Here is a 14305-nt window from a genome sequence, read left to right on the forward strand (position 1 = left end):
GTTCCATTTGCAATTTGTATATATTGCGTTGCTCTCCTAAATTCAAGGAAAGCAAAACTATAAAAGCATATTTATATCAAACAAGGTTCAATAAAAGAGCAACAAAAATTACTTATACTAGTATGCTTAACTAATTTACTTACCAAAGTGTTATGAATTCAAATTAGGGGATTTGATATTTGTTCTACGTATGTTAGATCTGTGAAGAATTAACAAGAGGCCCATGGGCCTTCTATAGGTCACCTGAGTATCATCCAACAACTTTCCAACAATTAGATCGTTTAAACCAGAAGCCTTGAAATTAAAATTCACAATTTTGAAAGAGACACTATTGCTAATCTTAATATAAACTCAGCATAAGCATGCTTACTCTAGTTACTTAACACTCAGAGTAACAAAGAGAAAATGTATTTCCACGTTATACCCAGTTGTGCTCCCACCCGACAGGAACCACTGACCTTGGAGCTACATATTTCAAAATTTTGGAAAGTGGTTGATCAAAACCAAGTAGCAGATTTCAAAGCATTAATTATAATTTATCTTCAGACTATCTCCCCCCCCCCCAGTACCCTTGACCCAGGGGCCCTGAAATTGACCATTTTGGAAGAGGCAGCTTCTTCATCATAAATATGTACTAAGATCATTGGCATAATACAAAGGAAAAGAGGAAAAGATCTTCCAAGAATTCATTCAATTTCACTATATAATCTATAGAGCCCCGACCTAACCCCAGAAGCCCTGACCCAAAGGCCATGAAATTCAAAGTCTGTACGAGCCTTCATTCCTCATAACTATGTACATAGTTCATAAGTTTAATACCCAGGAGCAGAGGAAAAAAAATAATTCAAATAAGTAATGCATTTCACTTTACAAGGCTCTAGTCGCCCGTGTGGCGCAGTGTTAGAGCGTCTACTCTAGAGTCGCGAAGTAAAGAGTTGATCCTTACGTCGCGGTTCAAAATCCCACTGTGGAACGTAGAGACCGGTCCTTCGGATGAGACCGTAGAAACAGAGGTCCCGTGTCGCAGTACAATGTGGGTGCTGGCACGAAAAAGATCCCTCACTGCTCAATGGCCCTTAGCGTCAAGGATAGGGAAAAATTTGTAGCTCTCCGCCAGCAAGTGCTAGCGCCTCCAAATGAGTGAAAAATTCTCGAAGGGGACGTTAAACAACATACAAATAATCAATTAATAGGGCCCCGCCCTAGCACTAGAACCCCTGAACTGAGGCCATGAAATTCACAATTCAACAAGAAGCAGTCTTATTCAACATAACTATGTACTTCGTGCAGAAAAAGAGAAGCTGTTTTAAGAATTATTGTATTCTCACTATATAATCAATAGAGCCCACTCTTACCCAAGAAACCCTGACCCAGGAGCCATGAAATTCGAAATTTTGGAAGAGACATTCTTGCTCATCACAACTATGGACTTGGTTAGTTTAGTTTATATCCAATAACAGAGAAGATTTTCAAAGAAATCATGCATTTCACTATAGAGTTATTAGAGCTTTACCATAACATAGTAACCACCTACCCTAGGGGCTATGGAATTCACAATTTTGGAAGAGGCAGCCTTATTCAACATAACTATGTAACGCATGCGCAATGGCAAAATTTATTCAAATTCCACTTGTGGGAGGTCAGCTATAGGTACTTGTGCTATTTTTGAGTGAAAATCTAAAGAAAATTTTGTTAATCATTAATATGTGTATACAGACAGTTTGCTATTAAGAGCATGTCTACGAGAAAACCATGCAGATATATAGAAAAGTCAAATGGATCTGCTTCTGCATAAGGTGACGTGCTTTGCAAATGACGTCATAATAGCCGTGCTGACGCCGGGCTGCAGAAGTAAAATTTTAATTCACATTAGTTTACTTCGAATTAGCTGTCCTGTGAACGCAATTTCATTCGAATTAGTTTGGTTCGCATTAGTTTACTTCGCATTAATCTACTGCGAATTAAACTCCCCGTAAGAACAGGGCATAAGTTGTTGACGGGTGACGGGGAAAGGAGGGGAGAGAAACAGAAAGATTGGAATCATGAAGAAAAGATTTAATCAGTGTAAATTGTTACTAATCAAAACAAAATACTCGTTTTTCCGCAGATAAATTTATATTCAGAAGTTTGTCAGTGCTTACTTACCATTTTTTTAGTGCAGCAATGTCAATATTTATGACACAAGAGTACATGTACGAAAATAAAAACAAGAGGCCCATTGGCCTTATAGGTCACCTGAGCATCATGCACAACTTTCCAACGATTGAATTTGGTTTATGTTTTAAACTAGACATCATGGTATTCTCAATTTTGAAAGAGGCACCATTGCTTATCATAACTATACACTTAACGTGTTTAGTTTGGTTATTTAATACCCATAGACAGAGTAGGGAACAATAATGCATTTCAACTTATCAGTAATATTCAGCAATAATCAGTAGTGCCGCTACCATACATGACCCTTGGTCCACAAAGTTCACAATTTTGGAAAAGGCACCCTTGTTTATCAAAATTGTCTGATTAATACCAAGGAGCAGATTTCAAACAATTATTTATTTTCAGTATATAAGTTGACCCCCCTCTATGGTACCCCTGACAGAGGGGCCATAAAATTCACAATTCAGGAAGAATGGCCCTTTGTAATCATAACTATATATTAGGTAGTTCATCTGTTAAATACCCAGGAGCAGAGAAGAAAATTTTCAAAGATTTAATGTAATTTTACTATATAATTCATAGAGCCCCGGCCAACTGAACACCAGAACCCCTGAACCTGGGGCCATCAAATTCACAATTTTGGAAAAGGCATTCTTCCTCATCATAACTAAATACTTAGTTTGTTTAATACCCAGGAGCAGAGAAGAAGATTTTCAAAGAATTAATGTATTTTCACTATTAATCAATATAGCCCCGCTCTAACACCAGAACCCCGGACCCTGGGGCCATAAAATTCACTATTTTGGAAGAGACATTCTCCCTCATAATAACTATGCACTTACTTGGTTTATTCAATACCCAGGAGCAGAGCATATTTTCAAAAAATTAATGTATTTTTACTATATAATGAATAGAGCCCCGCCTTAACACCAGAACCCCTGACCCTGGGGCCATAAAATTCACAATTTATGAAGAGGCATTCTTCCTCACTATAACTATGTACTTATTTAGTTTATTTAGTATCTAGGAGCAGAGAAGAATATATTTAAAGAAATAATGCATTCTCTCTATATGATCAATAGAGCCCTGCCCTAACACTAGAACTCCTGACCCTGGGGCCATAAATTCACAATTCAGGAAGAGGCATTCTTCCTCATCATTACTATATACTGAGTTAGTTTGTTTATTACCTAAAAGCAGAGAAGAAGATTTTCAAAGTATTAATGTATTTTCACTATATAATCAATAACGCCTCGCCCTAACACCAGAACCCCTGACCCAAGGGCGATAAAATTCACAATTTTGGAGGAGACATTCTTCCCCATCATAATTGTATACTTAGTTTATTTAATATCTAGGAGCAGAGAAGAAGATTTTTAAAGAAATAATGCATTTTCACTATATAATCAAAAGAGCTCCGCCCTAACACCAGAACCCCTGACCCTAGGGCCATAAAATTCACAATTTTGAAAGAGGCATTCTTCCTCATCATAACTATGTACTTAGTTTATTTAATATTTAGGAGCAGAGAAGATTTTTAAAGAAATAATGCATTTTCACTATATTATCAATAGAGCCCCGCCCTAACACCAGAACCCCTGAACCTGAGGCCATAAAATTCACAATTTTGGAAGAGGCATTCTTCCCCATCATAATTGTAAACTTAGTTAGTTTGTTTAATATCTAGTATAGGAGCAGAGAAAAAGATTTTTAAAGAAATAATGCATTTTCACTATATAATCAATAGAGCCCCGCCCTAAGACCATAACCCCTGAACCTGGGGCCATAAAATTCACAATTTTGGAAGAGGCATTCTTCCTCATCACAACTGTGTACTTAGTTAGTTTGTTTAATATCTAGGAGCAGAGAAGAAGATTTTTAAAAGAAATAATGCATTTCCTTATATATTCAAAAGAGCACTGCCCTAACACCGGAACCCCTCAACCTGGGGCCATAAAATTCACAATTTTGAAAAAGCATTCTTCCTCACTATAACTATATACTTTATATATATATAAAATTTTCAAAGTACTAATGTATTTTCACTATATAATCAATAAAGCCCCGCCCTAACACCAGAACCCCTGACCCAGGGGCGATAAAATTCACAATTTAGGAAGAGGCATTCTTCCCCATCATAATTGTATACTTAGTTAGTTTGTTAAATATCTAGCAATAGGAGCAGAGAAAAAGATTTTTAAAGAAATAGTGCATTTTCAAATATCTAGCAATAGGAGCAGAGAAAAAGATTTTTAAAGAAATAGTGCATTTTCACTATATAATCAATAGAGCCCCGCCCTAGCACTAGAACCCCCGACCCTGGGGCCATGAATTTCACAATTTTGGTAGATCGAGTACTCTATGGTCATTACATTCATGCTAACAGTTTGACTGCTTGATGCCCAGGAGTAAAGAAGAAGATTTTTAAAGATTGCATAGTGGTTTTTGCTCCACCCCTCAGGCCCCCCAATTTTGGAAAAGGCATTCTTCCTCATCATAACTAAATACTTAGTTTGTTTAATACCCAGGAGCAGAGAAGAAGATTTTCAAAGAATTAATGTATTTTCACTATTAATCAATATAGCCCCGCTCTAACACCAGAACCCCGGACCCTGGGGCCATAAAATTCACTATTTTGGAAGAGACATTCTCCCTCATAATAACTATGCACTTACTTGGTTTATTCAATACCCAGGAGCAGAGCATATTTTCAAAAAATTAATGTATTTTTACTATATAATGAATAGAGCCCCGCCTTAACACCAGAACCCCTGACCCTGGGGCCATAAAATTCACAATTTATGAAGAGGCATTCTTCCTCACTATAACTATGTACTTATTTAGTTTATTTAGTATCTAGGAGCAGAGAAGAATATATTTAAAGAAATAATGCATTCTCTCTATATGATCAATAGAGCCCTGCCCTAACACTAGAACTCCTGACCCTGGGGCCATAAATTCACAATTCAGGAAGAGGCATTCTTCCTCATCATTACTATATACTGAGTTAGTTTGTTTATTACCTAAAAGCAGAGAAGAAGATTTTCAAAGTATTAATGTATTTTCACTATATAATCAATAACGCCTCGCCCTAACACCAGAACCCCTGACCCAAGGGCGATAAAATTCACAATTTTGGAGGAGACATTCTTCCCCATCATAATTGTATACTTAGTTTATTTAATATCTAGGAGCAGAGAAGAAGATTTTTAAAGAAATAATCTATTTTCACTATATAATCAATAGAGCCCTCCCTTAACACCAGAACCCCTGACCCTAGGGCCATAAAATTCACAATTTTGAAAGAGGCATTCTTCCTCATCATAACTATGTACTTAGTTTATTTAATATTTAGGAGCAGAGAAGATTTTTAAAGAAATAATGCATTTTCACTATATTATCAATAGAGCCCCGCCCTAACACCAGAACCCCTGAACCTGAGGCCATAAAATTCACAATTTTGGAAGAGGCATTCTTCCCCATCATAATTGTAAACTTAGTTAGTTTGTTTAATATCTAGTATAGGAGCAGAGAAAAAGATTTTTAAAGAAATAATGCATTTTCACTATATAATCAATAGAGCCCCGCCCTAAGACCATAACCCCTGAACCTGGGGCCATAAAATTCACAATTTTGGAAGAGGCATTCTTCCTCATCACAACTGTGTACTTAGTTAGTTTGTTTAATATCTAGGAGCAGAGAAGAAGATTTTTAAAAGAAATAATGCATTTCCTTATATATTCAAAAGAGCACTGCCCTAACACCGGAACCCCTCAACCTGGGGCCATAAAATTCACAATTTTGAAAAAGCATTCTTCCTCACTATAACTATATACTTTATATATATATATAAAATTTTCAAAGTACTAATGTATTTTCACTATATAATCAATAAAGCCCCGCCCTAACACCAGAACCCCTGACCCAGGGGCGATAAAATTCACAATTTAGGAAGAGGCATTCTTCCCCATCATAATTGTATACTTAGTTAGTTTGTTAAATATCTAGCAATAGGAGCAGAGAAAAAGATTTTTAAAGAAATAGTGCATTTTCAAATATCTAGCAATAGGAGCAGAGAAAAAGATTTTTAAAGAAATAGTGCATTTTCACTATATAATCAATAGAGCCCCGCCCTAGCACTAGAACCCCCGACCCTGGGGCCATGAATTTCACAATTTTGGTAGATCGAGTACTCTATGGTCATTACATTCATGCTAACAGTTTGACTGCTTGATGCCCAGGAGTAAAGAAGAAGATTTTTAAAGATTGCATAGTGGTTTTTGCTCCACCCCTCAGGCCCCCCCCGGGGGGGGGGGGGGTGCACAGAGACCATGAAATTCACAATTTTTGTTCCCCTTTACCCATAGATGCTTTGTGCCAAATTTGTCGGAAATTGGTTGAGTTGTTGCAGAGAAGAAGCTAAAAATATTCAAAAGTTTACGACCGATTGACGACGAACGACGTACGACGACGGACGAAAACAGATAGCAATAGGACACCTGAGTTACTCAGGTGACCTAAAAAATTATATTTCTCATTTATTTTATCATAAAGATATACTTTTTTCTTTATCAAATTAAAAAGATAATTCATTTCTTCAATAAAATATGAATTACAACATTTTCACACAAAGACTTTTTAAGATATTACCTATTATGCATGTCAAAATTGTTAAAAATTAACAAGAAAAATAGGGTGATACTTACATTGACTTACATTGTGCTCCATTATAATTTTCATGCGAGATGATTTACAATGAATTTGCCATCATTTCAAGGATACAAGTCAAATAGTTTTACTTTAAATACATGTTAAATTTGAATGTGATTTGACATATTTGGTTATTTTAAGCGCATTTTTGGGTAGAAAAATGTCTGAAAATGACCTATTTTTAGCATTTCACACTGTTTTTGCACGTGCTCCTGTGTAAAAATTAGCAAATAAAGGTATTGTTTTTAATGAATAATAATTAAGGGCATGTGGCAAGGAAAGAAATGTCACAAGTCTTGAAAATTTCACACAAAGACTTTTCGGACATGTATGGTTTTTAATGACTAATAATTAAGGGCATGTGGAAAGGAAAGAAATGTCACAAGTCTTGAAAATTTCACACAAAGACTTTTCGGACATAGGTCCCCCTTAAACTCAATTATGCAATTTTCAAGTTCTTAGTTGTCAAATACTTGTTATGGACATTACTCGGTACATGATGACAAATATTTGCCCCCAAAATCAAACTTTGCCCGCGTGGCGCAGTGGTTAGAGCGTCTGCTCTAGAGTCGCGAAGTAAAGAGTCAATCCTTGCGTCGCGGGTTCGAATCCGACTGCGGGACGTGGAGGCCGGTCCTTCTGATGAGACCGTATAAACCGAGGCCCCGTGTCGCAGTAGGTGCTGGCACGAAAAAAGATCCTTCCCTGCTCAATGGCCCTGAGTGCCGAGTATAGGACAAAATTTGCAGCTCTTCACCGGCAAATGGTGGCGTCTCCATATGAGTGAAAAATCCTCGAGAGGGACGTTAAACAATATACAATCAATCAATGAATCTAATGTGTAGAATGATATCAATGAAATAAATATTGTTCGGGGGAGGTCTGCGCTCTATTAACTTAGCTTATTAACTTAGCTTTATAGTTTAAATTCTTAAGATATTGTCTTCTTTTTGAAAAGATATTATCTTCTTTCTGAAATATAATAACAAGATCCGATTAGGTTTTGACGGTATAAAAATTATAATTGTCCATAACCTGCTCTGAAACTATTATTTAATGTGTTTTGTCAATTTATATTTCACATACAATATATACGATTCAGCAAATATACCGCACATAGGCCATAGATATGCGCTACTCAGCTCCATTTTGGGGGCAAAATATTCAGAACTTCCCTGAACTGTACTCAGAAAAAAATGAGTTTCCTACCTCTGATTAAGCTTAACATACACCCTCAGGTTTAGCAAAAACTTGATAATATATTTTACCAAATCTGGATGTTTCAGGTAATATCCCCCTCGTTTCAATTTGGATTAGGCTACTGCACTAGTCATACGGTTTCTATAGTTTATCATGACCACTATTAAAATCTTCCGAGTACCTCCATTGAATACAGGGGAAGGATTTGAGACTAATCAACGATGTCTGGGGAAAGTGACCATTAATTTCAGACAAATCCGTCTTGAAGCTCTTTATAAGTTCAAAAAATGAAGATGCTGTGGGATCAATGTCATTGCTGCCACAACATTCTCAAGGTTCTTCAAGTGTAAAGGTTTTTTTTCTTTAACTCGATGAATTTAAGTCTGGAGTAGCCTCGGCACCATAAATTAAATCTTACACTTTCTGAGGCTAAGTTGACCCCAGGGGACTTTTAAAGGTTACAAAAATGTTCTTTCTGTAATGGAGGAACCAACACACCATGCTTGCAAGGGGGCTGAAAAACTAGTTAAAGTTATAATAAAGAACTATTTTCATATTGACAATATCTAACAAAATAAAGTTACAATTGGATAGTAAAGAATGCAAGAGAAATTTATTATGAATATGTTTTTCCTTCAATTTATTTTCAAACGTATGATATATTAGCACTTGAACAACCCATGCCTAGAGTAAGATATCATCAACAATTCAATTTTTTTCATAAACCTGCCAATGGAGACGTATTCTAGTAGATTTGTAAACCTTGAATATCCAGTGACCTGCCTCTATTATTGAATCCTCTGAACAACCCAAATAAAATGCAGCTATGACTCCCCCTTTGCGAAACGAATGGGATTTGTAATTGCCCCCCCCCCTCCCCTTTACATACCTTCAACTCCTTTCTTAAAACTGATGAAAACTGGGATCTAGTCAGTGGTTCACCTCCTAAATGAAAAGATAATGCCTTGTAGCCAGAAACTAAAAATTAATTTGACAATTACTTCATCCACTTCTTCAATACATATTGTTATACCCTTGCCTGTCTGACTAGTTGTATTGTTATTTGTACGTTGTTGAACGTCCCTCTCAAGAATTTATTCACTCGTATGGAAACGCAACCATTTGCCTGTTGAGAGCTACAAATTTTTTCCTACACATGGCTCATACGGCCGTGGAGACGTGAGGGATCTTTTTCGTGCCAGCACCTACAGAAAGGTACTGTGACACGGCATTTCGGTTTATACGGTGTCAGCCAAAGGGCGGACTAATTGTATATGTTCTTTAACATCTCTGGAGAAATTTTTACTCATGTAGAGACGGTAACATTTACTGTTGGAAAGCAAATTACGGCCATTGTGCAGGGATGGATCGTTTTCGTCCCAGCAACCTCTTTACACTTGTTTTCGGTTTAACGTTGTCATCCAAAGGACCCGTCTCCGCGTCCTACAGAGGGATTCGAACCTGCGACGTAAAGATCAACTCTTTACTTCACGGCTTTAGAGCAGACACTCTAACCATTGTACCACGCGGGCGACTCGAAAGCTATTGATGTAAACTGAGACATGAGAAGAGCACATTCCTGAGTTTCTTTTCTCACCGCAAAAACAAAATCATCTCAATAGTAATCTCAAGTTTTAAGTCTAGATTTATAACATGTCAATCAATGGAAGATATTCGAACAAGAGGCCCATGGGCCACATCGCTCACCTGAGCACTGTGGCTAAGAAAAAATAGAATTGGTTTATTATTGAAAAGTTTTAATCGAAAGTAGTCCCATGACAATCATGGCTTTGCTATTCTTGAGAAGATGATTTTTAAAGAATTTTCCTATAAATGTCTATGTAAAACTTTGATCGGACATTGTGGCCCCGCCCTACCCCCCGGGGTGATGATTTGAACAAACTTGAATCCACACTACCTGAGTATGCTTCCATATAAATATGATCTATTATGGCTTCGCTATTCTTGAGAAGAAGTTTTTTAAAGAATTTTCCTATATATTTCTATGTAAAACTTTGGTCGGCCATTGTGGCCCCGCCCTACCCCCGGGGGTCATGATTTGAACAAACTTGAATCTACACTCCTTGAGGATGTTTGCCCACAAGTTTCATCTTTCCTGGCACAGTGGTTCTTGAGAAGAAGATTTTTAAAACATGCCACCAAATTTTCATTAATTCCCAATTATCTCCCCTTGAATGAGGGTCTGGCCCTTCATTTGTACAAACTTGAAACCCCTTTCACCCAAGGATACTTTGTGGCAAGTTTGGTTGAAATTGGCCCAGCGATTCTTGAGAAGTCGAAAATGTGAAAAGTTTACAGACAGACAGACGGACAAAATGTGATCAGAAAAGCTCACTTGAGCCTTCGGCTTAGGTGAGCTAAAAAGTTTTCCAAATTTACAGCTCATGCTTCAACACAGAAGTTAACATATAATTACCGGTTTGTGATACAAATCATCTAATGAAAAACCAAGGGTAAATAGGTATCTATCACATGCACTTTTATGTCACTTTTTCTAATAAAGTCCCTTTTCACAACCTAGCAATCGTGTCTATAACTCCGTCAAAGGAAGAATACTGTACCGAGCAGAGTTCAGGATCAATAAAGAAGTTAACACCACTTAACTCGGAATAAGAGAGATGGGATTTTCCTCCATTCCCCATCAGATTTGGAAAAAACACTGATGGGGGGTTAAATGATGGTTGCTCACTGTAAATAAATAAATAAATAAAAGGATCCAAAATTCTACATTTTGACAAGTGTTGGGGAGAGCCAGAGCGGAGCCAATATTGAAAAATGGGAAATCAGCGGTGTCGCGTCTCTACCTACCCTTAACAACTTTATTTTGCGGATATAACTTCTGAGACGCGAGTCAGAAAGGTATAACTTTTTCTAAAACTTAATCGTCATTAAATGGATGCTTTTTCCATTTATGTGCTGACGTCATGAGTAAAGAAGTCGAATTACGAGGTTTTCAGGGACAGGGCCGTTTAAATGGCGATAGCATAATTTGAATGAGTTAAGTTGTAGAAGAATCATCCTTTTACGGATTTCTAGCGACGCGGGAGTTATCTGTGAAATAAAGTTGAAATAAAGTGCCCCGCCACAGCATGATACGCCCGTCAAATATTGTTCAATAATCATATAATAAATTGGTTAGGATGCAAGAAAATCAGGTAGCATTGATTAACAGATTGACACAGATTTCAATGATCTAATTTCCATTTCTTATCATATACATGTATCTCTAAGAGACTTACAGTGTAGGGATTGATTATAACAAATACATCATATAATTCTAAACTGGTTGTGTTAGAGCATAACAAATATCCATCTGCAGCTTACTGAATCTTTAATTGTTTTTTGCATATTTTATGAAATAATGGAATGCTACAGTTTAATAAAAAAAATCAAACATAAATTATAATAAATCTTCAGACTATAAAAGTCTAAGTGAGACATGACTGCAATTTGTTGCAAATATATAAAAATTGAAATATAATTTTTTTTTCAATGAACACATATATAATTAGTTTTAATTATATTATACAATACTAATTTATTTTTAATCATACACTAAAACATAAATTTGTTTTAATTACATTACACCAGTTGAAAGATCTTTATCTGGACTAGCCATCAAGAACTCAACACAAGCAACTATGAGGCCATTTCTTTTTGCCCAACTCCCAAGAGATAAATTAAGATAACAGCTGCATCAGATCTAGAGATGCTCTTAGCTCCTGACAATAAACTCATTAATTTCTCTCTAATTTGACATGCAAGTTTCTACTATCAAAATTCTTCTTGACCAGTGCTTGATAATTATGCCCATGGGACAAACTGAATTCCTCTCAAAGCATAAACATTTGTTACAGATTGCTGTAAAGTATATAATGAAAAAATAAGTTTTTACTTAATTTAACATTTTTTAATAAGGATACAACTATAATTTTACATTTTTTAGGATTATGAAATTTAAAATTTAAAAGACTTATTTTTTTAAAAAAAAATCCATTTAAATTAAAGGTCACAGTGACCTTGAAATAGACCGCGACACACCTTCTACTTTAGATGTATACTTTTGCCAAGTTTGAAAGCTCTAGGTCTCATAGTTTTCTAGTTATGAGTCGGACAGGATTTTTCACATTTGGCTATAGCATCTTTATTTAAGGTCAGAGCGACCTACTTTTTGTGTGCGACACACCCTCTACCCAAGATGTATCAGCTGACAAAGTTTGATAACTCTAGGCCTTATAGTATTAAAGTTATGAGCCGGACACGAGAAAAGCTAACAGACGGACAGACACGAAGCCTATAACATAATACGTCCCGTCTTAAGACGGGCGTATAAAAAGGTATGCAGAGTCGCGATACCAGCTGTATCGCTGAATTCCTACTTTTTAATACAATGTATGGCCTCCGCTCTGACTCTCCCCTGCACATGTCCCTATGTAAAAAGCAGGGGTAAGAGTCAGAGGAATATTTGATTAGGTAAAAGCAAAAATCCGTTAAGTAATGAAAAGTTTTAATATAAAAATGGGTTCGGAGAAAGGGGGGGAGGTATTTCAACAACCTTAAGTCTACGATCCCTAAGATAATGGCTTTGCTGTTTATGAGATGAACGTTTTAAGGTCACCTCAATAAACTCAGATGACCTATTGCTATCAATTTACGTCCGTCGTCGTGCGGTATGCGTCGTGTGTTATCACTTGAATATTTTCAGCTTCTTCTCTGCAACCGCTGAACCAATTTTGGCATAAAGCATCTATGGGTAAAGAAGAACAAAAATTGTGAATTTCATGGTTCCTGCCCCCCCCCCCCCCGGGTCAACTCCAATATAAGGGTATGTAGTCCCTATGCGGAAGCTTGTATTTATATAAAAGTAGTGATTCGGTTCTACTGTCGACCGGGAACAGTTGACATTTGAAATGAGTGATTAGGTTATCAATGATAATTATAAATTCTCTGACATTAATGAAATTGTCAATGCATTGACACCATGACATTGACAGAATAAAATTGTCAATGCATTTACACGTTGACATTGACAAAATGGAATTGTCAATGCATTGACACGTTGACATTGACAAAATGGAATTGTCAATGCATTGACACGTTGACATTGACAAAATGGAATTGTCAATGTATTGACACGTTCACATCGACAAAATACAATTGTCAATGCATTGACACGTTGACATTGACAAAATGAAATTGTCAATGCATTGACACGTTGACATTGACAAAATGCAATTCTCAATGCATTGACACGTTGACATTGACAAAATGCAATTCTCAATACATTGACGTTGACAAAGGGATAATTATAAATGCATTGACACGGTTGAAATTGTCATTGCATTGACACGTTGATATTGACAAAATGGTATTGTGTGATTCCTATTTTTTTTTTGACTGCCATTTAAATACTTCAACACAAAAATACAATAAATAACGCATTTATTACAATAGTTTTCTTTTCATTGTTTTACAACAGCATAAAAGACATGTATAAAAAACATTGACATTAAAAATTTTCATTTTCATTCGGTGCTGCATCAACATCACAGCTGTATATATACATCAGATATACAACACAGACGTATGTTACATTCCAATTACTCATTCATAAGAACCAATTTACTCATTCATAAGAACCAGTCAACTATTTCGTCGTGCTGTGGGTGGCTTGGGAGGGCACTCATGATGAGGGGCTTTTCTGATTCACTAAATTTCTTGAAATTTGTTGCATACATTTCAATTGTAGCATTGCATCTTTTCAACAATTCTACAGAAATTCTAGAGGGCGCAGTTTTTAACAAGAGGCCCAGGGGCCACAGCGCTCACCTGAGCACATCAGGCTTGAATTTACTCTACCCCCCCTCCAGACGTTCATCATTTGAACAAACTAGAATCTACACTACCTGAGGATGATTCCATATAAATATCACTAATCATAGCTTTGAGGTACTTGAAAAGAAGATTTTAAAAGGTTTCCCTATATATCCCTGTGTAAAACTTGGGTCGGCCATTTTGGCCCCACCCTAGCCCCGGGGGTCATGATTTGAACAAATTTGAATCTACACTACCTGAGGATGATTCCAAATGAGTTTCATCTTTCCTGGCCCAGTGGTTCTGGAGAAGAAGATTTTAAAAGATTTTTCCTATATATTCCTATGTAAAACTAGGGTCGGCCATTTTGGTCCCACCCTTGCCCCGGGGGTCATGATTTGAA

This window comes from Saccostrea cucullata, unplaced genomic scaffold (assembly GCF_032062105.1).
Source record: "Saccostrea cucullata isolate Sc308-1 unplaced genomic scaffold, CSIRO_AGI_Scuc_v1 ctg2514, whole genome shotgun sequence".
NCBI lineage: Eukaryota > Metazoa > Mollusca > Bivalvia > Ostreida > Ostreidae > Saccostrea > Saccostrea cuccullata.